Source organism: Antechinus flavipes, chromosome 3 (assembly GCF_016432865.1).
Source record: "Antechinus flavipes isolate AdamAnt ecotype Samford, QLD, Australia chromosome 3, AdamAnt_v2, whole genome shotgun sequence".
Lineage (NCBI taxonomy): Eukaryota > Metazoa > Chordata > Mammalia > Dasyuromorphia > Dasyuridae > Antechinus > Antechinus flavipes.
Genome location: NC_067400.1, coordinates 74,732,866 through 74,757,589, shown reverse-complemented (window position 1 = coordinate 74,757,589; position 24,724 = coordinate 74,732,866). Strand labels below are relative to the sequence as shown.

The window sequence follows — 24,724 nt, the reverse complement described above, 5'->3', positions numbered from 1 at the left end:
ATTAGATTTAATAATATGTATTTAAGATATTTCCAGGGTCTTTTTCAAATTGTCTAAACTGTCTGAACAAAGGAATAATACTCATGAGTCTACCAAATCCTTAAAATGAAAGCATAACATAATCATAAGACACAGGCTACAATGAGATCTGACTATTCCAATAAAGACCATGCCCAAAGAATTCAATTCAACAAGCATTTATTAAGTATCTACTATATGTGGAATTCTGTATAAGCATTTGGAATAGAAAGATAGATAGGACATTAAGTAGCTAATGAAAAAATGGGGTACATATAAGAGAGCATGTATTAAACTTAGAGGTGAAGAATGTAATGCTGGAGAAACTGAGGCAAGACAGAGATTAGATGTTTTTAATATTTTAATAGTGAAGAAGTAGGATTGGCAAAGCTATATTAGCCAGCTTGGATGGGACTCATCTCAAAGCATCCAGCAATGAGTAATTCCAGAGACTTTTATAGGGCTCCAGTGGTCAGAGAAACAAAAGCAAGGCGAGAGGAGGGTAGAGCACTGGTAGAGTGGAAATTCCAGGAAAGACCATAACTTTTTAATTCTTACAGGTTGGGGGTGAAGGAAGGATCATAAATTCTGATAAGTTGGGAGTGAAGAAGCTAGGAGACAGGAAGTCTGAGCCCAGGAGATGTCCAAGCATTTGAGATAAGCCATCTGGAGTTTTATGACTTTTTGGAATTCTAGAGTGGCCAGAGCTCTGCAGCCCTAATTATCTTAGTTCTAATGGCCAGGAAGAGGAGGTTGTCACCAGGGAAACTATGGCAGGGAAATGAAGTCATAACAAAGACCAAATGTAATCCTCTAAGAAAACTGAAAGACAGAGAAATCAACTACTTTGGAGCAAGTTTGAAATTTTTAGGGAATTCTTCTTAAAGGAATTTATATTTGAGTTAAACCTTGAAAAAAAGGGAAGAATTTCAATGAAGATGGAGAAGTAATGTACTGTAAGCATGGGAGTGTCAGGGACAAAGACATGGAAATAGAAGAGGGTAGGATAAAAATCCAAGATGGATAAAAGTTTGGTTAGATTTGAACTCTGAGCACATAAAATGTAGTAGTATGAAATGAGCTTAAGAAGATATGTGGATATGACAATATGTTAACTATGATTGTACATGTATAACCCATATCAGATTCTTTGCTGCCTTAGGCAGTGGGAAGGGAAAAGATGGAGGGAGGGATAAACATTTGGAACTCAAAATCTTACAAATATATATATTGAAAACAATTTTCACATGTAACTGGAAAAAATAAAGTACTATTAAGTGGAAAATAAAAGAAAAATGAAAAAAAAAAGAAGGTAGAGCCTGGAATGCCAAAATTAGGAGATCTACCAATCATTTAGATCTACCAAGATCATTTAGTTTGTAAATCACATTTAACAGTAGAGTTAAAATTCAGTTGTAATGACAATAGTAGAATGTAAGATGCCCTGGCTACACTATGTCTTTGGCTTCAGGTACCTTATAAAACTTTATCTCAGTTTTTAGTCACATTTCCTACATAGAGGAATTGCAATTTTAAAAATCTCTTTTTGTTCCCTTTTTACTATTTATCTGAGTACATTTATTTTCTCTTGTTTTTCTCTCTTATTAAAATGTGCCTTATATAAAATACTTAGAAAAAAATCTTTAACATTTTAACCTCTTTCTTTATAGAAATCCCGAACATCTTTTTAGAAACCCAGGACATCCCAGCCTTGCTTCTTTGCTATCAGCTTAACTTGGTAAGAACCTTTCTATTTCTTTCTATTACTATATGGTTATTGAGGGATTCTGAGGGCAGGGATCCCATTACTAAATTGCCTTTCCTTGTGAAAAAAAAAATTCTACCAGCTGTACCAGAAAGAAAAAATATAATCATGAATTGTAAAATACCAACACTGATAATGGCTTACAGTGTACCAAAATTGCATTTAACTGTAAATAACTGGTTGAATTTAATGTTGTAATAATAATATAGAATACTGATTTTACAGACTGGTATAACATATAATACTGTCATAATTAATTTTTTGAAGTATCTCTAAGGCACACAGTAATTATGACATTGTAAAAATTCAAAATATTTGTACTATGTTCTTGTTTGTTGGATAACAGAATGTCACTTTTTTTTATTAATTTAGATCTAAGCTCTCAGGATTTTATAGAAAATGTAGTCCAACCTTCTTGTTTTAAGAACTGACAAAGTGAAATTCAGAGAAGGAAGATAATTTGCCTCTGATTGCACAGCTAATTAGTGACAGAGCTAGAACTAAACCTTTTTCAACTAATCTATTGATTATTTTTATCAAATATTCAGTGAGTTTCAGTATGGAATTAATCCTGAGTCCATTGGAGGACAGAGAGTCAGATCTTCTATCAATTGGAAAAGATTCTCAGTTCAGTCCTAACAACAAAATATTCCTATTATTACATCTAGGATAAAATATAAACCTTTTATGTTTGACTCTTATAAGCTTTTACAATCTGACCCCAACCTATCCTTCCCAACCTCATCCATAACTGATCACTCTCCACTCTCCACTTCACTATCCATCCAAACTGCTTTCTCTCATTTCTTTACACTGGGTTTCCCAATTCACTGGCTTTCCATTGGCCAAAGATATACTCCCTCATCACCTCTTTGTATTTAACTACTTTGCATGTGGTTTTGCTTTTTTTTCTCTTTATTATTCATTCTGCAAATACACATTCTGTATTAGGTCTTTGGAGATTACATCTCAAGTGAAATAGTCTCATCCCTCAAGGCACTTACATTCTATTATAGAGGAAAATGTTCAGAGTCAGCATGATCATTGATCCTGTTGTATATATTGCTTCCCTCAACTAAGTCCTTATCAATTCTCCATCACCATCCCTGAACAATTTTTACTCCCATGAAATTAAGCAATTCTATTAAAACATCCTTTCCATTTTTCTTTTCATAGAACAATTCACTGCACTCAGTGGTTTGGATACCTGTATACAGTCTTCTTCTCTAACTAGCCCCCTACCATTATTTCAAGTGTCTTTAACACCTATCTTGCTGACCATTCAAACAACAAAGTGTCAGAGTTCCTTATTTCCTTGGTTTATGAGCTTCCTATTTCACTCTATTTCCATCCGTTTTCTAGATAATGATAACTTAAATTTCATCATTACTTTAAGCTACTTTCCTACCAAGATTTTAAAATCTGAAATATCTATCTCTAACTATAGTAATATATTTTTCATTTTTGTCAAGCCTTTTATCCTACAAAGCAGTCTCTGTTTTTATGAGAACTCTAAGCCCTCACTTCTTTTTTATTCTTTTATTCTAACACTTCTGTTCTGTATTCACAAGCCAAATATTCAGACTTGACACAATGATTAGCCATTTCAATAACACCTTATTCTTGAATCTCTCCATCCCTTTGATGATAGTTTTTATTTTGGGGCTTTTCATTAATCCATATCCCTAGTGAGTTCTTACCATTTCTTGATTCTAGGTATCTATTCTCTGGGTTGGTTAGAGGTGGGAAGGGAATGTCTCTCAAATTAACTTTAATTAATTGATTAAATGATTTATGAGATCTAATCTCACGCATCTCTCATTGCTTCCTGATAAATATTTTTCCTTTTCTGATTCATCTCTTATCAGCTTTTAGTTTCATCAAGTACACAACATCATTCCCACCTTTCTTTTGAACTGGCTTCCCCATGAGAAAAGTAGAGCTCTTTAATAGGTGCTCCCAATTCCACTTCCCCGTTCCATGACATTTTTGTATAGTCTTGTACATTTTTTTCCTTCATTTACTCCTTTCACAAGAGGAGTTGGCTCTTCTTGCCAACACTTCCTTGATTCTATTCTCTCCCTTAGAGTTGTCTTTGCTTGAACAGTCATTTTATTTCTCCTACATATCTTCACTCTTAACCTTTTCACTGATTCCTTCCTTTTTGTTTCCATTCTTAGGAATCTGCTATTTGAAAAAGTTCTTTCCTTTATCTTTTTGGCATCTCCAGAAACCTTCCCATGGCTCTCTTTTATTCATTTTTGAATTTCTGGAAAGAGCATTTTGAAATTGTATGTAGGCACCACACTCCTTGTACTCCAATCTGATTTATGTCATCATTGCTCCATTGAAAGTGCTGTCATTAGTCACCAATGCCCTTCTAGACACCAAATTGAACCTTCTTTAACTGTTCACTATCATTTCCTCAACCATGTCCTTGAAGCTACAATCGCATAAGTCTCTATCTATCTCACTTCCTGGACTATCAGCCACCAATCCCCTAAATTTAGGCAGTACCTATAACTGTTCTTGCATCTCTTTCTTCATTTTACCCCTTTCCTGAGCAGATTCATCCATTCCATGATTTTAGCTGTCACCTCTCAAAAGAAAAAAACCCAAATTTTATCTCTATTATAAGATGTTCATTAGAAGATGCTACATGGTATGACACATGGACTGGGAAGCAATTCTAGTTCTAGCTTTTTCTTTAACTTGCTGTGTGACCTTAAACAATTCATTTGGCCTCTTGTTCTCAGTTTCTTTTAGTTAAAATTAGAAAGTCAAATTGCGTGATCTCTAATCTCTTTCAGCTCTGAAATCTTATCATCCAATAATCTTTAAGTCTATCTCATTAGCAACTATCATTCTCCCTCCTAAACTCCAGAACTATATTTATTTTGGAGGAGGTAAGTGGGATTAAAGTAATTTGCTCAGGGTCACACACAGTAGTGTCTGAGGTTGAATTTGAACTCAAGTTCTCCTGACAGTGTCCCCAGAACAAAATTTATGGATTATAACAGCAGCAATAGCAATAACAACAATAATAACTAACATTTATATGTCTATGAGTTTTTTAAACTACTATATATGCAGGTACATTATATATATAACATGTATATGCATATGTGTGTGTCTGTATATACAGACACATACATATATACATATTTTATACTAAGACTTCATAACAATTCTATTATTAAGTCATTATTATCTTCATTTAACAAATGATGAAACTCCTGTCTAGATTCACTTATGAAGCAGTATGTGAACTCATATATTTATGAATCTAGTCACTCTATTTAATATACTATCTAGATGTATATTACATATTTTTATCTTGGTGTACAGTTGCCACTTCAAATGCCCCATATCCAAAACCAAACTTATCATAATCTCTTCCTCCTAATTAAAAAACAAAACAAAATTCTGCTTCTTTTTCCCTGAAACATTTCTGTTTCTGCCATTTATATATAAAATCATTCTCCAAAATACCAAGTTTGAAGTATGACTTTCAAGAGATTCTGAGCCTCACAGTAACAATATATATTAACTTTCCCAAATTAATCTTATACTAATTTATTTCAAATACTCTTTTTTATTTAGTCAAACTAGACTATTCATGGTTCCCCCAAGTGGCCCCCTCATTTTTCTGCATGCTTCTCTCTACCTAATTTGCCCCCACGTAGGAAGCACATTTTCCCTTGTCCTGTCACTTGTGGTGTACTAAATAAGATCAGGAAGATATGGGATGAAACCCTGCTACTTATGATAAAGTCACTGAACTTGTCTGGGCCTCATCTTACTCATCTATAAAAGGGGAATAATTCTTAATTGGTTAATGTGAGATTCCTTAATAAATGTATAGAGAATTTACAAAAATTTCTATTCTACAAAAGGTAAGTTTTTTATATTACTATTCAAGAGTATGCTTTCCTTCTAAGCCCAGTTCAACTACTAACTATTATGTAAACTTGAGTTAAATGGAACTTATATAGTAATAAGGAATCTCTATAATGGTTAATATAATTCATAGAGCCAGGGTCAGATTCACCACATAATCTGAACATCACATAGAAAGAACGAAGAATCCAAAAGCCAATAATTTCTTAGATTTGAAAGAGGAAAGAACCTCAAAGTTTCATCCAGTACAACCCCTTCGTTTTACAGATGTAGAAGTGAGGTCCTTGTTATCTAATTCTTATGGTTTCCTATCAGAACATTAATCTTATATGACTTTCTATTATGATTAGCAGTGAAAATCTTCATCTTCTCTTACTTCCTAAATTGTAAGTATGCTACAGGCAGAGATAGTCCTTTGTATTTTACATTCAGGCTTGCAGCCTTGTTCTTAATAAGTACTTTAATTTTTTTTTTAATTCATTAGGTGACTAGCTTGTAACATATGTAGGTATAACATATCTCTATTATCTTGGTAAAGAATTAAGCTTTCTTGCACCTCCATCTCGTTTATATTTTTTAGTAGAATGGTAGTTTCCTCAGGGGCTCCTTGGGTCATTTGAATCTAATACATCTTCTTTTTTACATGGAATAATAATGCAAATCTATTTTATTTCCCCAGAATAAACACAACCTTTTAAATTTAAAAGAAACTTAAAAGAATACTTCAGTTTGATTATTGTGGATTATTTCACTATTCGGCACCCTAAGAGAGTATAAGAAAAGAATGTAAGAAGTTCAAAAGAAATCTTAAACTAGACTTTCACTTTCATCACCACTTTTAATGGTTGGGGAGTTTTCCAAAGGCAATATGAAATGAAATGAAAATACTCAGTAGTTAGGTCCATAGACTTGGAAGCCTTTGTCTATAATTAGTTCATTGTGTGCACTGAAGCTAGCTTCGATGCTAGTTTCTATGGCTCCCTATCTCCACCTAAATATGATGAGGAAAATCCACCATTTTTGTCTTTTGAGGGTGAGGGGGAATATGGCATCTATATTTCATCTGTGTTGTTGTTGGGAAGTGGGAGACTCAGAGAGACAGAGAAACACACACACACACAAAGAGAGAGAGAGAGAGAGAGAGAGAGAGAGAGAGAGAGAGAGAGAGAGAGAGAGAGAGAGAACCATCCTTTTAACTACTATTTCCTGATTTAAATATATACATTCAGAAGAAGAAGTATCTTATTATAAATGTTTATATCTGTAAGGTCTTTTTTAGCTACTTAGCAAGAGGAAAACAAGTAACAAGGCTACAGTACCCCCAGTGGATTTAAATAAAATAGGAAAAATAATTAAGAATTTTAAGTTTTCTCTCAAAATGAACAGCATCCTGAGTTACACTGATTGCTGCTCCATCAGTACTCAAACCCCAATGCCAGAACATTCTGGGTGAATGACTTTTAAGACACTAAAAATTATTTTAAAAAAAAAAGATTGTTGATAAATTAGAATGTCAAATGTTGCCTTTATAAATTCCTATTCTACTCTCCACTGTAAACAAGCAATGTTTTACAGACCCTAGTATGCTTCTGGCTCTGTTTATAGTCAGAATCATAGAGTGGTTGCGGGTTTGAGAGATTTTCTGATTTAACTCCTTCATTGGTAAGGCAAGTGGGCATAGAAAAGAAGCTCCAAACCAGGGGTTGTAACTCAAAATCCTTTCTCTCTCTCTCTGTCACACACACACACACACTCCACAACACAACACACACTCTCCAGGGGTTTGATTTAAAGGGGACTCTCCCATGCTTAAAACAAGATTGAAAGAGGGAAAATTGCCTACATATCCTGGCAGGAACTAAAATAACAATAACAATCCTCCTACTTAACAGGCTGAGTCATAAGCACATTCTCCTGATTTGTCTACAGCTTGGAGCAGATTGTTTGGGTTGGAATTTTGTAGGCAGAGGTGGTACCACCTGCTGTAAGGTCTTTGGCTCTTGTTAACATTATGGCAGCTGTTGGAGGCTTCGTCTTTTAGCAGTTGGCCGAATGAACATGGGGAGAAGATGAGGTCTTGTGAGGTGGGTGAACGATGTTATTACTAGGGATGGGAATTAGGATTCACCCATAATTTTCCCAATTTTATCACAGTTTGTCATGAGCCCATAATATACTCAGGTTTAACTTTAGATGATATTGGAATTATTTTGTCTGATTGGCTTAAGAGAGGTTTATCTCCATTGACTACTAGAGTAAGAACAAAACAACAAAGATTGGTGTGTTCATTAGGAACAAGGGTAGGAGAGAAGGAGGAATAGATATAGGGTAACAAAAAGAAAAGTAAGGAGAGTCATTTTAAGTATCTTTTAAGAAATTATGCTAAATGGGACTTGACCTAAGATTTATTGGTGGTCAAATAGAATCTGATTTAAGGCATGGTCCTTAAGAAAGAAGTCTAGCCAGTAAACCCAAGTACTTTGGAAGGATTCAGAGGTGCAAGAAAGAAAAAAAATGTTTTTAAGAGCATCTGTAAATAAGAATATGATATTCTATATGGATAGAGGAAGGAAAGGAGGGAAGAAGGGAGGGAGGAAGGAAAAGAAAGAAGCAAATATAAAATAAGTAATAACATCTGTAGAGATATGCATATCTCTATGTGTATATTTATGTATATATATTTATATATATGGATATGAATATATATATGTATAGTTTCAAGTTCTGTAAAGCACTTTCCTCATAACTACTATATGCTGAGTTAGCTAGTAAAAGCATTATTGTCTCCATATTGCTGATGAGTCTATTTGAGTCTCTGGTATCCTCTATGCTATATAACTTCTTAATCTAGAAACATACAGCAACATTAGGAATATGGGTCAGATAAAAAATAAGGAAAGACTCCAAAGCTACAGGTGGATCTTAATATTAATTCTTGGTAAATTAATTGAACCAACATTTGGACTGGGCTAAAACAAAGAGGCAGAAAAATGTCTTAAATCAAACTAGTTTGTTACAACTTCATAATTCTTGAGGGATCTCTGAATGGTTATTAGTATGGCTGTGATGACGGCAACAAGTCTCTCTTAAAGTTTTCATTGTGGCAGCATTTTTCTTCATTTAATGTCATCAGGGTGACCAGGGAATCAAAGAATCACAAATTCTAAAAGCTCAAAATTGAAAAGGATCCATGACTCAATCTGTATCTGCAATATCTGTCATAAGTATTCAAGCAGCCATTGATGGAAAGCCCTCAAGAAAGGATTCAGCATGGGAGCACAGAGATGTTGTGGTAGAGAAGAGTCTTATTTAGGGAGCTCATTTTAAAGGGCCTCAGTTATCCAAAGAACAAACATAGATAGTATAGAAGCTGTAGGAAGCAGGTCCTATTTCTACATTAGCCAAAGGAAAATATAGAAATAACAAAGAGAATCAGTGTTGTCCTTCCATCCTCACCAGTGCTTTTAGCTTCATCATTTGGCCATTTTGGAAAGAGCAGAGCAGGAAGTATGCCTTCCTATGAGTTTTCTCTCTCTCTCCTCCCACTCAACCACCCACGAAATGTTCTTGTTGCTGTCAGAATCTGCTATGCAGGCAAGGAATTGTGGAGATTTGTCTATATTTGCTTCAGTTAACCCTTTTGAAGCTTTCCAGGTTATACTGTTTTTGCAAGTTCTCCTTTTCCCCCCAATCCTGACCCACCCCAAATTGAACCACCATCAAATTGTAAATATACATAGACATATAAACAGATTAAGCTAAAGGGAAAGATAATAACCAATCAAACTAAAAGGTGATCAAGTTATATGATTTTTGTGTGCTAATTGCCAAATTGTCCTATTTTCTTATTGAGGGCCAATAGTTAAATTATACACACATCAGTCAAATGATTTTTGGGAGAGGGCAATAGGGAGAGCAAAACTGTGATATATGTTGATTATACATATACCTGCAAGATTAGAAAACTACTGGAATCAAATCAGCATGAATGATTACTAATAAAAAAAATACAAAACTTATTGAAGTTTTTGCATTCTTAGAAATGTCATCATGTAAAAGTATGTGACACTTTGAGGACGTGATAAGAAATAATCTCAGTTTGAAGTGATCCATGTGCCCACTCAAGAATAAAACAGAAAAATAAGAAAACAGAAGTATTAAACAAAAAGAATTTTCCCACACATTGTATACATAAGCAAGTATCCCAAATGAGTTTGGTTGCATGGTAAACCTATAAATTCTAAGACAGTCCTTAAGGTGGCTGTCTGATTTGGTTTTTCTTTAGACATGTCTGTTTGTACAGAGGACAGCTGGATGCCAGGACAGCACACAATAGAACACACTTTGCATGAAGGCCGTTTTAGTCAGTTACACATTTTCCAGATAAAGCAGTCTGCAAAATAAGCTTGCCAGAGTTCCAGCCTCCCATTACTGCAGGATGCTTAGGGCTCCATAAAATGCTGCATTGCAGTAGGGAGCTCCCACTGGCTTTTCTTTAAAGGTTAAAAGTCCTTTTTCTATCCCTCTTCCTTTGCCTGTGAGTGGGTGGTATTTTAATCAAGCTCCCAAGGCATCAGACCATATTAAAAGTGTTGCATCCCACAGAGGGAAAAGAAAACATTGTTCTTTTTTCTAGAAGTATCTGAGAGGAAGGGGACTAGCTACACTGTTATACTAGTAAATTGATATTACATAGTTAATATTTCAGCATGTACTGGTATGGGTTTGCTGGGTAACAAAAAGTATCTCTGGACAATCACAAATGTGGTTAACCTTTCTCCAAGTCTCCTTTTCATACCTTGACTTCTGAGATGATTCAGTGATTTGTTTAAAGCTGAAACTCTTCGGGTTAAAATATTTTTGTTTATTTATTTTTTTGAAAGCTATAGATCTCGGTTGTACACAAAAAAGTAACTTGCTGCTGAGGCCTCTGTGCTATCTCTTAAGGAAAGTTTGCCTTCTCCAAAGTAAATCTAATAGTTTAGCATGTACTGGGATGGGTTTGTTGGGCAACAAAAAGTATCTTTGGGGGCAACTAGATGGCCAGTGGATAGAGTACCAGTCTGGAAGTCAAAAGGACCTGAGTTCAAATTTGAGCTTAGACACAATACTTCCTAGTTGTGTGACCCTAGGCAAGTCACGTAATCCTAATTGCCTCAGGATAAAAAAACACAAAACAAAAAAAAAAGGCATCTCTGGACAGTCACAAACGTGGTTAACCTTTCTCCAAGTCTCCTTTTCATACCTTGGCTTCTGAGATGATTCAGTGATTTTTTTTAAAGCTGAATCTCTTTAGGGTTAAAATATTTTTGTTTGTTTATTTATTTGAATGCCATAGATCTCAGTTGCCCACAGAAAGTAACTTGCTGCTGAGGCATCTGTGCTGTCTATTAGGAAAAGTTTGCCTTCTCCAAAGTAAATACTTCAGTGAGGAGTTAGGTGCCAAGATGCAGTCGTTTAAAGCCCAGCTGGACAAAGCCCATCAAAATATCCGGTAATGATCAATCTTGAATAAAGAATGGGTAGCCAAAAGAACCTGAGAGATCTTTCTCCAAAGCATACTGCTGTGATACAGAAAGCTCTTGGTCCTGAGGAGACTGTGTATAAGACTTTTTTGTTTCCTCATCTTGTGTGTTTCTGCCTTGCATATGTTTACAATCTGAGGGAACCTTGTTTAGGGAATTAAGAATTCCAAGGAGAACTTCCTTTTTAAAAATAAGGAAATTAAAAAAAGTTCTGGTTAGCAGAAAACAGTGTAAAGAAAAATCTGTTTGGATCACTAAAATAAATTGTAGAAAAGTCTTGATATTTGGCATATTAAAAATGTATAGTGTATAAATTGTACATATATTGTTAGATTTATATGTGTGAATGATGAACTAAGACATATTAAAGTAGCTGTAGATTATCTGGGAATAAGAGGGTTAAAAGAAGATAACTAGTTTCTATAAAGAAACTAAAACCATTATGAATACTAGCAAGTATCAATTTTTCCTTTTATTCTATAATTGTTTATAAAATATGGCAAATATTAATACTTAAACCAAAAGATACTTGTCTTTTAGTCTAACTTTTGGCAATCTTTATACTAATCTGTCAGGAAAAAAAACACAAAATTCTCCCCTCTTGATACAATTGGACTTATAAAAATTTGGTAGATTTGGTTATTCAAAAGACACGGGAAATTTCCAAATTTTATTTCTCTTTCCCTCCCTAGTTTCCTCCTTTTTTCTCTCTCTTTTGCTCCCCTTCATTTTCTTTTAATTAAGATTGTTCTTGGCAGCTTCTGTTTTCTACAGAGCAGGAGCTTGTTTTCATTTTTGATAATTCCTGAAAAGCATTTACAGCTTCCTGAGGAATTTTGGTTTCCTTTACAAGTCAGGCAGATGGTTTGTATTGCCTTAGGGAAGGTGTGGGTATCACAATTTTTAGTTTACCAGGAAGCTAGCAAGAAAATGCACGTCAGTCTGTCTGAAGTTCCTGCCCCTCAATTTCATGTGGTTGAAAATGTCAAACATCATTCTAAACCCAGAATTGGGGTGTCTTTCCTTGCCTTTTCATTTCTCATTACATACTGAAAAGAGAGTAATCACTTGTGTCTTAGCAAATGCTGGTTTAAACCATCAATCATTTAATGTTTATTGGGAGTAAGGGTCATAGTACCTTGTATCAAGTACCTACTAAGCTCAAGGGCCTGAGCTCAGAAAACAAATATAATGAATGAACAAGGTGGATTGGCTGCCCAAGCGGCTAAAAAGCTATTTTGGCAAGCTCTTATGTTGCTCAGTTTCATGTTTCTATAATCTGTTCTTATCTTTATTTTATGATGTAAAATTGCTCATATGTCCTTGCAAGCCCCAAAGGAAGCGTGGTTTCTTTCTTCATTGTGCCAGTGACCTAGACTTTTGGCTCACAGTCAGACACAGAATGAGCTAACGACGTGGAAGTTGGTACTAACAGCTATAACATGAGGGATGAGAAGATAGAAGCCCAGAAAGGAGGGGAGACAATGTACAATTTGAGGGAACATGCTGAATTAATGTGAAACCATATCCCTGAATTTCCTTAGAATTTTTAATCCCTATAGCTCTGACCCTAGCTGGCAGCAAGAAACAATTTTACACAGTCAACATAGGATAACAGTTTACATGGGGTTGTCTCAGGGTGTCTCAAAGGCTTTTAATTCAACTTAAAAATGTATTCCTGGGAGTAGAACCAAGAGAACATAGTAGACAGCAATAACAGGATATCAGCTCTTATGGACTTGGCTCTTTTCAGCAATGAGGCAATTCAGGCCAATTCCAATAGACTTGTGATGGAGAGAATCATCTATATCCAGGAGACCTATGGGAACTCAATGTGCATCACAATATAGTGCTTTCACCCTTTTTGTTGCTGTTTCCTTGCTTTTTTTCTCATTTTTTTCTTTTTTGATCTGATTTTTCTGGTGCAAAATATGCAAATATGTTTAGAAAAATTGTACGTTTAATTTATATTGGATTACTTTGTATGTATTTTGAAATTGTTATTAATTTTTTTAAAAATTTTTTATTCTTTTTGACTTTCTGTTTGGATTGTATACTTTTAATACATAAATTCCTAGGAGAAAATATTATTGTATTCTAGGAAGGAAAGTAGAGATCTCTATACTTGCTGGATTCTTTGTTACTAGAACTAGCTGTGTGACCCTAAATAGGCCATTTCCTTTATATTGGGCTTTGTTTAATTGATGGACTTTTAATCTAATATTCTATGATTCTCTGAAGTGATTTATATTAAATTGTTAGTGAAGTAGCAGATCTTAAGAGAAAATGTCAAGAGAAGAAAAGACAGAGGGTTGAAGGGTAGGAATGGGGTACGAGAAAGGGATGTGAGAAAACAGAGATTTTGCCTATTTTAGAATCTTGCCTAGGGTTGTCCCTGATTTAAACATAATATTACCAGAATTAAGTTGGGAGACCTGGATTCTAGTTTAAATTTCATCCAATTGATTATGTGAAATGTCTAGAGTAGTCATTCATATGAACTTATTATTTATGTTTTCTCTCCTCTTGGCTTTTGATCACTCTGTTACCCTCACTTTGCACACTCTATTCACTTACCTCTTGCCTACCCAGATCATAATCCATTCAAGTGATTCCTTTTCTAACACCTTTTGTGTTCCTGTAGTCCAAAGTAAATTGATAGTTCTCACTCTGAACACATTTACTCTCCATCCTTATTTATTAATGAATCATGTACTGCTCTATAACATTTCTGGTGTTATTTACCTTGATATTCTTGCTGAACTTCTAGTTGCCTCTTTAACAACTTTTCCTACCTCCAGACTAGAATAAGAGAACCTCTTATTCTCATCAGCCATTAAGCCTCTTGGGATCCTAATTCTTTGTAGAGCACTTACAAAGATGAATCTTACAAAACAAAGACATAGTTTTGCTGGAAAATCAGAGGTTTTCTTTTGAATTTAGTGCATTTAATTTTCTTTGCATTTGTTTTGAATTTTTCAATTTAAAATTCTCTTCCTTCCTAAAACCCATCCCTCAGCCATTGAAAAGGCAAACAATACAATACCCACAATACTTGCAAATTTAGAGCCATAGAGATGCAATAGGAATGATTAAGCATGTTGACTATAACAGGAAATATTAACTCTAAATCAAATATAAATCTGTCAAAAATTACTCCCATATATTGAAATAGACAACTCTTTATTTACATATATATGTATATAATGTATTTTTTAATTGAGGCATATAATTATTCCTAGAAAGAGGATGGGATTGGTTTAGAATATCTCTCCTGGGCCTAGGGCAGCTGGCCTGAAAATCAGACAACACATCTGTTTTCCTATTTCTGAAGAGAGAGAATGAGTCCACAAAGTTAAGTTTCTGCCCCTTGGCTCAACTCTGGCTTAAAACAGAGCTAGGACAGACTAAGGTTGGAGTGTACTACTCTTTCTTAGCTTCCAAGAAAGAAAAAAGCCCCAGAATACAATCCAGAGCCTATTCTACCATCACCAACTAGAAGGGGGAAAAGACACAAGGACTAGAGCCAAGAAGCTACTATCTTGTTGCCTCTTGCCAGAAAGGAAAGGAAAGGAAAGGAAAAAAAAAAGTCAAGAGCAATCATTTCAGAAGCTATGGCTCAGGCCCTACCTACAGTGTCTTGTTAAACAAAATTATGTGCTTCTTTGGACTTTTTCTAGACCTGAGGCTGAACTCCAGCACTTATCCTAAACATGTCAGCATAAGGACAGATTTCCTGTGGGATATTTTTTGCATTCAAAATTAAATGAACAAATTTATTTCTGTTTACAAATTGTGAGGCAATTGCAACCTCAGGCCCAAAACCTAAGCCTACTACTTATTGATTTTATTATCTTGGTGTAATGGAAAGGCTTGACTCAGTCTGGCTTCTTATTAGTTAAGATTTGGTTGGAAGGTCATTCAAAAATTAATACAAGGAGGATTACTTAGCTATAGCATAGAAAGGGTATTTAATTAAACAAGGATCCTTAACTTGGATAGACAAGGTCCCTCTGACCTCCTCCTTGAAATGTGTCTCGGGAGCTGAATGTGGTAACTCAGAAGTGTCTAGTCTGACTTTTCATAAGTGGACTATTTTAGGGCCTTAAGTGACATGGAGCCATCAGAGGCCACCAAAAAGTTTCATTAAGGAAACTCAGCCTTAGATTTCTAGGTTCAAGTCCCAGAGAGAGCTTTGTTGCTTTTCATGACAAATGCCTAACTTGTGTGACACCAGAGGTTAATAAGGATATTGTTCTAGCTATGTTGAAACTATTCATTTTTTACTTCCTGAGCATCCACACATCTCCAATGAAGGTGCTGGACTAGATAATATCTAAGGTTCCTTCCCAATTCAAGTCAGTCTTCCTATGATATTCTGATGGTATTCTTTAGTGTATTTGGCTTATGACCCTTCTGTAGAAAATGACTGTTTGTAGATTAGGCCTCCCTAAGTTCTGAAAATAGATCACTTAAGTTTTGGCATATTAAAACCAAAGTTTCAAAATGCAATTTGAATTTCAATTCCAATAATTCCAAATTCCAAAAATTTTCTATTTTATTTTTGCCTGAACGAGTGATTTTATCAGTATGGGAAAACCCAAAGTAGGGATTTGCACAAGTTCTGAAAGTTTCTGTCTTAGAGAATTGCCTGGGGTGCTGAGTTTAAGAGACTTAATCAATTTATGTCAACATCTAACTTGAAAACAGGACCTAACAAAATTAATAACTGGTTGTAAATAACAAAATATAATTTCAATGAATTTTTTTTTACTGAATGTCTTTTAAACCAATATCTTTTCAAAAAGACAAATCTCATTTTTAATCACGGGATGTGGGGGTTTTAATTCATTTATTTTTAGTTCTTGAATCAATTTTTATCTGTTCTTTTTTTTCTGTCCTCACTGCCAATGATAACCCATGTACAAAGATACCCATTTTTGAATCAATCAACAAGTGTTTTAAACCCTACTGTGGATATGTGTTTTGGGGGAAAAATTAAGGTTGTCTGCCTAATGTCAAGCAATCAATCAAAAAACATTTTTAAACTCTTACAATGTACTGACAAAGTATCCATTTGATTCACCAGGTTCAGATTGATTGTTAAAAACAACAAAAAAAGGAAAATAAATCACATTTTGGGTGGTAACATGAAAGTACAACCAGATATAAATTTGTCCATAGTCCTATCATAAGCAGAAACTCAGAGAGTAAAAGCACATGCCCATGTACATATAATTTTGTTCTGTCCTATTTTTTAGTTAAAATTTTAGTATTCTGTGGTTGAAAATAAGATCAAACCATTTTCATTTTGTAGAATTAGCTGGGTTTGTATACTTCAATTTTTTGAGTCTCTGCTTTGCTTTCACCAAATATATAATAATTGTATATGTTTCATGCCTGAAGTATTCTACAAACTTTGTGTCACATCAAAAGGTCTAGCAGAAAAAAAAATAGCAAGTCATAAAAATAGACCTAATTTCCAGAACTCATTCAGAAATGCACAAAGGCATTTCTGTTCAAAGGAATAAGATGAGAGGTACATGATTATTGCCCCAGTTGGATTGGGTCTAAATTGTGAGGGAATCCTAACTGATAAAAGTTTTGCACGCTCTCTTTTCCATCCAACTCATTTGGCATGGTGAACAAGTTTCATTTCAATTCAGTAATGGCCTTCTGAGTCACAATTCTGAGCAACAGTAGGACAAGCCAAATGTCAGCAAAGATCACTTTCCCTAACTGGAAGCAAGAAAAATTTTCTGCTTTATGCATCAGGGAGTGGAGCGAGGGGTGGGGGTGGGGGGGGACAGAAGGTAAGATTCTCTCTTTCCCCCTGGGAAAAAAAACAAAAAAAACATTAATAGCTACTAATAGTAACTAAAATTGGAATTTAATTTTTGTTCAAAGTTTTGGAAACTCCAACCAACTAGTAGAAAATTTGCAAAAACTATCTGGGAGCAATATTTCAGTGCTACTCTACTAGCCTAGTTAATATGTAATTAAAATAGGTCTTATAAGTCTAAACCTAAAATAGGTACTAGGCTTAAACTACTCTGCATTTGTTTGTTGAATGAATAAATAAAAATGATAATGATATAGCTAGCAATTGCATAGTATTTATTATGGGATAGGCACTGTGGTAAACATTTTACAAATATTTTCTCATTAATGCCAAATATAGTTCAGATACTCAATGGACTTATGTTCAATGAGCTCAAATGGAGCTCAAAACTGAACTGAAGAGATTCATCAGCTTCAGACTTCCAAGTAACATGGTTCATAGGCATGTGCCATCATAACTATTGCCAAAAATAATACCATAGTTATTGTCCTCTTCTCAGAACCCTTAGTACAAGAAAACATACTTTAGGGGCAGTGTTATGAGAGAGTGTCTTCAAGAGGAAGGCAGCCAAGATAATGAAGATTCCATATGAGGATTGATTGAAAACACTTGAGATGTTTATCCTGGTTAAGAGAGAATACAAGAAGACATGATAAACATATTTAAGTATTAGTTTGTATAGTGCTCAAGTGAAAGATGAATTGGATTTATTCCTCTTAACCCAGAACTAGGATCACTGGACATAAGTTACAAAGAGACAAATTTAAGTCAAAAAAAAAAACTTCCTAAAAACATACTTGTCATCTACCACTTCTGTTTGATCTGAATACTTTTTTCTTAAAAATTGCTATTGTCTTCTCTTCCATCTTATAAACACAGATATTTTTTAACTGCATGTAAGTTGAATCTTATAAATATTATTTTTTAAAAATCTTCATTTGTATCAGTAAGACTCCAGTCTTGATTAATTTTAATTATAAGGCTTATGATAAAAATAATCCAAAATATTCAGCTAAAATATGTATGGAGTGAGTAATAAGCTTCAGATTATGTGTTTCTTTTAATTGATGCTAACCTGATATGGAAGGCCTATGTGCATTACAGTATTCAAAGATTGCTCTAACATCTAAGATAACAGCACTAAAATATTCTAAGGTTGTAATGATTGGTACAATAAAATCCCACAGAATGTATGAAAACATTGTTCCTTGTCACAACATTGTCATTTAAAATACTATGGAGCTCACTTTTTGAAGCAATTGAGATCCATGACATCTTTTAAAGAAATGTCATGAAAATCCTTCTCACCATTAAACTTTTCAAATGAATTTCTCATCACTAAATCATTTCAATGTTTCATCTGACTCCAGTCTTTGGCTTTCCTGTATGCACAGAGTACCTCTAACACTTTCTGTTGTATCTGTGCATAACATGCATAAGGTAAGTGGTCTCATTGTCCAGATAAGTTAAAAAAGGTTTTCTGCCTTTTGTCTAGTATAGAGATTCTTAGTCTTTTGTGTGTTATGGACTCTTTCTCTGAAGGATGTTTTAAAATGTATATAATAAAATATGTAAGATTACAAAGGAATACAATTATATTGAACTACAGTTATCAGATTGAAAAAAAGTTCAAGAACCCTAAATTTAAGAACTCATATTTTAGATAAAGGATTCTTAAATTAGACCTTATGGTACCACTTTAAGGATTAATGTTGCTCAGATCCCATATCTCCTAGTCACTCATTTAATAATGGAAACAATTCAGGAGCTACTAGTCTGAAATCACAATTCAATAGCCCTTTCTTCATTTAACAAACCACAACAATAATAATGAGTAGCAGTTATATGGCACTTTCAGTTTTGAAAAGTGCTTAACAAATATCTCAAATGAGGCAAGTTTTCTCATCTTTTCTCTGGAATTAACCTTGATCATGACAAGTATATTTAGCCTTTGTTATTGCTCTTTAAAATTGTTTTAGTATTAATTAGTCACATGTACTTTTTTTCCGGCTTTATTTACCTTGCTCTGCCTTCTTTTATGGAAATCTTCCCTTGATTCTCTAAATTCTTTATATTCATCATTTTATTTGGCATAGTAATAATATATTATATTCCACAACTTGTTTAGTCATTCCTTAATGAAGGGGCATGTACTTTCCTTCCAATTTATTATTGCCTCCAAAACCAGTTAGGAATGTTTGCTATAAATGGAAAACTCTTATCTTTAATTTTCTGGGATTTTTGGATCAAAGAGTATGGACATTTTAATCAATTTATTTGCATAATTTCAGCTTTCAGTTATTCTTTTGAAAACAATATTGGGAGCACAAAACATTCACAACTCAAATATTTTACTTTCCTTTTGGCATCAGTAAAAGTAGAAAGTTTGCATTTTTATTTATTTCATCATAATTTTTGTTTAAAATAGACAGTCAGGACCATTGTCAGTCCAGTAAAAGTAATTGTTTGAGAGCCTACTATGTACTTAACATCTGTGTGATTTTGAACTTCTAAGAACTAAGAATCCCAAAAGCCAAGTATAATTTGACTAATTACAAAATAAAATAGGTACCTTTGACTTCATTTATGAAGCATATGAAAATTATTAAGATATTACTGAAGGTTCTTACAGTAGAAATATTGCATACATGTATACAATCATAACCCATGGCTTTCCTTGTTATTCCTTATTGGCTGTGAAGCCACAGGACATTGTGACTCCAGTTTCTGTGCTCTGCTTAGAACCCTTAGTACTGGAAAACATACTTTAGAGTCAAGGTTATGAGAGAGTTTAAATGGTCCATTAACTTCCATTGCTGCGAAAAACATTTTCTGGAAACATATTAATTTTCTATACCAAATTTATTATAAATATGGAGTCATAGATGTTTAGCAACTAGCTTCTTTGGATTTTATAATATTTTATCATTCTAAGTTTTCTTCTTCAGATATATTGTACATCATGAAACTCTATCTGTTGATGGCTGAGGGGCTTAGATATTTCTCACTTCTGGAGTTTAATAGTAAAGCAAAAAGAAAAGCTGAGCTGTTATGTTCATGGGAACTTTTAAGACAAATGCCTTTTTCTAATGCCATTTTCAGACAAATAATTTAATTAGCAATTTATTAAATACAACAATTAGGTGATTCCACTACTCCTTTGGGGGTTTTAAACATTCCATAAAAACATTCAAGAAACCTTCTCTCCTTGTACCATCTAAGGACTATCCTAGGGAATGGGAAGGGGTAGATGAATTAAGAGGAGAAAATGGTACAGAGCTTGAGATTTGTTAAGTGCCCTTCTGGCATAAGTCCTTAGTACTTGCATCTTATGAGGTGCTTCTGAGCATCTAAGTATCCTAAATGAAGCAGAAAATGTTTGTAGAGAAAGAACCATCTTACTCTAATTCCAATCTATAACACATTTTTATACCCATGAGAATAACATTCAGAGACCAAGTAGGTCTCTACCTATCATCTCTGCTGCATTGTACTTGTGATGGTGGTGATTTCCCAAGGCTATGGTGTGATTAATCTTGCTTTATTACAGGGAGAATCTGCAAACTGGTACCTATCTTTCCTTCTGCTGTTCTGTGGCTTACTGCATGGATCACTAATCTTCATAATAAGCATAAAATAATTATTTATTTATTTGTTTCAAAATTGTCAGGTGATCCAGATGAATTATTACATCAGCCTTTTTTTCCCTTTTGTTTTTAACAACCATTCTCAAAGCTTTTGGTCTTGAGACTCCTGCCTTTTTATATTCTTTAAAATTATTGAAAAACTCCCTCTCCCAAAGCAATTTTCTGTGGATAATATTAATAAATATTGTCAATTATCAATTGATCAATCAATCCATTATACTTGTCAATATTAATCCTAGGAGAAATGAAAACATCTTAGTATTATTATGAAAAGTTTCTTTGATCTCACAAAGCTCCTGGAAGGATTTCTGGGAAAACCTAATATTTTGAGAGCACAATTTGAAAACTGCTGCTCTATAGTAATGCTCTTCAAACTTTTTTGATTGTTCTCCCCCATCAGTAAATAGTTTTAGAACATGCATCATAATAATTGTATATTTACTTATTTATGCATTATATCTATGTACTATGGATAAGATAAAGATTAAATAATATTTGACCCTAGACTCAAAAGGAAGTCACTTGAAATTTTGAGTGAGGGTATGATATGATTAACCCATGACTCATTTCCAAGCTCAGACTGATTGATCATATACTCCTTAGAGTTGTCATCTTTTTGTGTCGTGCTTTGGACTCTGTATATATAACTGTCCCTTTGGAAAATACTGCTCTAGACTTGCTAAGTCTCCCTGGATTTTTCTTTCCTTCTATTATTTTCCATTGTTATTTATGATTGGATGTACTCTTGCCTGAATACATCTATCACATTCCTTCCAAAAAATTATAAAGAGGGAGATAAAAGTACTGAGGATTTTGAGTTGGCAAACTCAAAAGTGATCAGAATGTGACAGGGAGACCAAATAGTCTTTTAAGGTTTTTGAAGGCTTACGTTTCTAAGAACAAAGCCTTAGGTGGACTTAATGATTTGGGCTTAAAATCAATATTTTCTATTTCACATATAGCATATTCTATATCATAGTGATTTATATTGCTGGTTTTTTAAAAATATATTTTACTTTGAACCAGAATTTGATCTAGGACATTAGGCCACTACAATATTGAGAGCCATTTGAAATCTCAGTAAGAATTTCTTAAGTCCTGTCTGTCATATAGTACTAGGCTGATGATATCCACAAAACTAAGAATAGATTCAAGGACATCATGGGAGGATGGGAAGAGCAGTTAATTGATAATCATAAGAACCAAGTTTGTGTCACAACTCTGTTTAGTTACTATTTGTGTGACGTGTACAAATCACTTCATTTCTCTGGGTCTCATCTGCAATGTAAAGGTGGAGAAGGGATGAACCAGATGGTCACTGAAGTCCCCTCCACATCTAATTCCTATTACCCTTTTGAATTCCAATGTACTTTTATCAATTCAAGAGTTTTTAAATCATATTAAAGAATTCCCCTCTTCTTGGGTTGTTTTAAACATTATTGTGATACTTCAGTAGTGTACATTTTGCCTTTGTGAACATTGTTCATACATTAAGCTCAGAGTTGTGAAAGGAAAGGATATGCCAGATTGTACTAACCATCTTCAGGTAAATAAAAAAGACTAAGTAGTTAATGTCTGTGATGTAATGGACCCATCATCTTCACTTAGGCAATGAGAATTAAGATTCAACAAGAAAATCAAAAGGCAGTTGAAATGCCAGTTTGGATCACTTTGCGATTGTTTGCCATAAGCATTTCATTTCTCCCCTTTATAAATTTTTTGGAAGGAATGTGACAGCTGTGCTTCATTTCCTTGTGGCTTCCAGTCCTTAGGATACAATGTCAAGGGAATTACTTTTTAAGTGAAATTCTAAAGTGGAGAAACAAGCTTATCTATTTCTTATTCACTGACAATAGAAAAGATGGGATTCTCTCTCTTTAGATTATAGTACCATAATAGTCTGACTCTCTTAATAGATACATTTCCAGGTGAGAACCCATCTGTTTTTAATATACCTTGCCAAAGTAAGTGTCAATTCTTAAAGTGAGTCTACAGAAGCATGCTGTTTGATTACTTTGGGTATAGTAAGTCATTTGGAGATCCTTGTCTTACTTTTGAGAGTCAGCATGTACAGTGAAATGATTTTGAGTAAAAAAGATTTGGGTCTAATCTCAGATCACATTTATTTACTTGCTTTATGAATTTAGGCAAAATATAACTTCTCTAGGTTTTAGTTTCTTCGTATGTAAAATGTGTGAGTTATACTAAATAACATGTAAAGGCTCTTCCAACATGTTAACCCTTTGATCATAGTGACAGCAACAAACAGGAAATTAGAAAAATACAATGAAGACTTTTTAAAAAGCTAAATAATATATTTTATATTAGTAAAATCATATATATGTCATTAGAAATCATACATAGAAATCTATGCATTTAAAAAGTTCTCAAAATTTAGGCAAGTTTTGATGTACATTCAATATGGAAAATATTGCATATATACTTATCAGTCTACCCAGAATACATGCATATGTGTAGATAACATTGTCATCAGAAATATCATGTGAATGATCCTACAATATTATGTAATTATTTCAAAAGAAACATAACTAAAAATAAAATGTTAGAAATAATTGTACACAGTGGGTTTGGGGAAAATAAATTGAAGGATCATAGATTTAGATTTAGAATTTGAAGGGACTTTAATCCCTTAGTTATCTAGCACACTCTTCTGAGACTCAAATGGGTGGATTGAGTTTGCCAGTGGAAATGAAAAGAGCCAAAATTTTTACCTATGTCCTCTTAGTATAAGTCTAGAATGAGACTATAGAATTTAACAAAGTCAATCATTCTAAAATTTACTTTATAATTTAATTGGTTAAATTACTTTATGTCTGTCTGGAACACTAATTATTTTTCAATTATGGAAATCTAGCTGCTTTAATTTTAGAGAATTTTGTACACGATTCAACCGCAACATTATGCCTATACAATAAATGTATATATCTGTTTTACAGAGAGAGAGAGAAACTGATAAGTGTATACCTCAAATTATAAAGCTAAAGCCTTCAATAGTATGAAAGGAATGATGAGTGGTAATTGCACAGACTTTTATTTTCACAAATTAAAGTACTGCTTTGGTCATATTGAGGGTATATTTTTCTAACAATCACAAAACAGACAAATCAATTGTATACACTTTCTGTATGCCAAAGATTAAATATTAAAAGTATATTAAAATGGTCTTTTGACTTTGTTTGGAAAATGCCAATTGCCTTTGGATAGAGACCTATGGAAAATGAATTGGTCAATGCATACTATTTTGACTTCTTTTTTTTCTATTTTTTTTCTTATGAGTTTTCCCCTTTTGTTCTGATTTTTCTCTCCCAATATAATTCATATGGAAATATGCAAAAAAGAATGTAAATTTATAACCTAAATTTTTTTTTAATGTTCTTTCATCATTTTTTCCTTCAAAGTAGTATATGGGGAACCATGTAGGTTTTTGTGGGTGGTAACCTTTTTGATAAGATCTTTGAGATTCTTGATCTAGACGCAGGGGTCCTCAAACTTTTTAAATAGGGGACCAGTTCACTGTCCCTCAGACTGTTGGAGGGCCAGACTATAGTAAAAACAAAAACTTTGTTTTGTGGACCTTTAAATAAAGAAACTTCATAGCCCTGGGTGAGGGGGATAAACATCCTCAGCTGCCACATCTGGCCCACAGACTGTAGTTTGAGGACCCCTGAAAGCTCTTTGGGAAGATTGAGCAGCAGGTTTGTTACTCTGTTGGTCTTTGTGGGATCTGAGTCAAATAAGCATTCTGTAACAGTTTAGCTCCATGAGTCTAGCTTGATTATATATGAAATGTTCACTTTTACTTCAATATTTAGGGATCCATTACTTCATTGTTTGGTCATATGCAATCCAATGACAAATAAAATCTCTCCAACCTGATAAACTATCTTGAAGAATTTTTGTGGATGAAAAATTCATCAATTTATGGCCAAGTTAATAATAAACTTCTCTAGACTTAATCACCCTGATCCTCAAACAATAGATATCAGATTCATTGATCAATTTGTAC

At 33.8% G+C, this 24,724-nt stretch overlaps 1 protein-coding gene across 23 annotated transcripts in view; it reads left to right on the top strand.

Annotated features, from left to right (window-relative positions):
* Positions 1–24,724, top strand: part of MAP2 (microtubule associated protein 2) — a 350,338-nt gene that overhangs the window by 225,034 nt on the left and 100,580 nt on the right. For all 23 annotated transcript variants that reach the window (XM_051983642.1, XM_051983645.1, XM_051983661.1 and 20 more), the window contains one exon: positions 1,689–1,756. The gene's annotated coding sequence lies outside the window, so the exon portion shown is untranslated. The remainder of the gene's footprint in view (positions 1–1,688; positions 1,757–24,724) is intronic.